At 34.9% G+C, this 2585-nt stretch overlaps 1 protein-coding gene across 1 annotated transcript in view; it reads right to left on the bottom strand.

Annotated features, from left to right (window-relative positions):
• RAB3IP (RAB3A interacting protein) overlaps positions 1-2585 on the bottom strand; it is a 113161-nt gene that overhangs the window by 58725 nt on the left and 51851 nt on the right. The window lies entirely within an intron of this gene.

The following is a 2585-nucleotide window of genomic DNA, read 5'->3' as shown; positions in this document are numbered from 1 at the left end:
AAGTCAGCTTTCCATAGCTGCAAGTTCTGCATCTGTGGGTTCCACATCTGCAGATTCAACCAACCACAGACTGAAATATTTGGGAAAAAACAATAAAAAGGAATATGAATTTTAAAAAGCAGTATAACAACTACTCATATAGCATTTACATTATATTGGGTATCGTAATTTAGAGATGATTTGAAATATATAGGAGGATGTACATAGGATATATGCACATACTACACCATATTATATAAGGGACTTGAGCATCTGTGGATTTTATTATTTAGTATCCACGGGAGAAGGGGGACAGGAAGAGGGGCTGGAGGGCAGGGAGGGCCTGAAACTAATCCCCTGCAGATACTGAGGGACAACTATATTTAGAACACAGAATATCAGGACTCTATGATCAAGTGTATTTCATCAAATTTAAGACTTCATCTTTTTTTTATTATTTTTATAGACATAGGGGGTACAAGTGCAATTTTGTTACGTGGATATATTGTATAGCAGTGAAGGCTGGGCTTTTTGTGTAACCATCACCCGAAAAGTGTATGGAGTACTCACAAGGTAATTTCTCATCCCACACTCCCCTCCCACCCTTCCACATCCCCAATGTCTATAATTCCACTCTCTATAGGAGTCTTCACCATAACTGTAAGACGAACATTTTACACATCAAGAAAGAAAAAATGCTGTTAATGAAACTATAATATGATGCGCTTTTTTTCCACTTAGAATTTTCATTTTAAACCTTCAGGGAGAACTCTTTTAAAATGATGGAGACATAGATTTTTATCATTTGTTACTGTGCTTTTTTTCTTCCTTTCGTTTTGATGTCATATCGTATTGAGATCCTTTTAAAGATACTTAACCCAGTCATTAAGATCAAATACAGCACCCGACTGACATTATTCAATTAAATTAATAACATGGACAGCTATGAACAGGTTCACATACAAGTAGGCAATGACAACTGTCACAATTATTGCCTAGCTGACTGCAATTTTAAAACTCATGATTGCAGAGATATTCATGGAAAAAATGTACAACTCAGAATCAATGAAACATTACCACATATACATGTCTTTTCTCCCCAACTAGTAAACTCCATAAGGGTGGGGTTGTACCTAATTTATTTTTGCCCCCTTCACAGCCTAGTACAATGCTGTGAGTGCTTTGGTTATTCAAGAAATATTTGTTAATAAAAAAGCACAGTAAATGTTCGTAAACATCATTGGCTATAGTTAGAGCTAATGCTCAATATGGATTTGGTACAGATATTTCTGAGTGACTTTCTCTGGCTGCAAGCTATCCTACCGGGTTTTATTTTCTAAGTTATTTCATTCTCCTTTAAGGAAAAATAAAAGTTGAAAATATTATACAAGTAGATTTCACCCTTTAGGTGAATCAACAGGGCAGTTTGTTGAAAATGCATATTCAAACCTCGACACAATAATTTTGTTTCAGTAGATCTGAGGTAGAATACAAGGATCTATTAATACATTTTAATAAGAATGTACTAAAATCCACCTTCTACCTGAGAATTCCACCAAAAGCTATTCTTCAGCAACAAATTGTGGAAGGCCAAAAAGCTAAAGCACTACGTTATAATCTCTGGCATCCCTTCACCTGAAAATCAGTAACCACACAGGCTGCCCCCATACACAATATGGATTTGTTGCTGGTGAGTGCTTGTTCAGTCAGGGACTACAGTTTCTAGCATCCAGGCATCAGCATAAAACAGGTTCACACCAATGGATTGTGAGCAAAAGTGTTGTGTATCAATTCTAAGGCCAAGAATTTTTAGAAGCAGCTGTGCTTTTTCTAAGCTTTCTTTTCTTTTGTCTGATTCATCAGATATAGATAATAATAAAACCCTAAGAGATTACAAGGGCCCAAAACAGAAGAAACACAGATCCACAAATTATCTCACAGAGAACTGCCTATCAACTGTGAACATCTGCTTTGGAATGTAAATCAATAAAAATGAACTTCTATTAGGTTAAGTCACTAAAATTTTGGGGTTGCTTGTAAGCTGCTAGCCTCAACCTAACTAATGTATAGGAATATACATTCATATACCAGTATAACTTCATACACCTATATATATTCATTTCATCAACAAAATGTATTTGGAATCCAATACATGCTCAAGATATAATCATTAGCAAAAATATGTGCAATCATTATCCTCATGAAGCTCAAAATTACTGAAGCATGTGTGTGTAAGTGTAGGTTTGTGCGGGTTATTTGAATGGGGTAGGGTAGACAATTAAATAATACAAATAAAAAAATAGAACTTTCACTTCCAGTCAAGATAGAGTAACAGGAATCAGATTTACCACCCATCTGACACAATTAAAAACCTGAAAAAATATATGAAACAACAATTTAAAGACACAGAAAATAGGCAACAAAAGAGTGATCCCCCAGAAATAGGAAACAAGGTGAGCTCTAGATTTGTCCCATCTTATTATCTGATGAAATGAAAGATTTATGAGATATAAGTTATTAAACTGTTTTCCATATGTTAAAGAAGCTAGAGGTAAGACTAAGCATGTTAAGCAGAGCAAGCACAATATAAAAAAAATCCAAATCAA

The sequence above is a fragment of the Propithecus coquereli genome, unplaced genomic scaffold, assembly GCF_000956105.1.
Source record: "Propithecus coquereli isolate 6110/MARCELLA unplaced genomic scaffold, Pcoq_1.0 Scaffold172, whole genome shotgun sequence".
NCBI lineage: Eukaryota > Metazoa > Chordata > Mammalia > Primates > Indriidae > Propithecus > Propithecus coquereli.
This window is presented reverse-complemented; position numbering and strand designations above follow the sequence as displayed.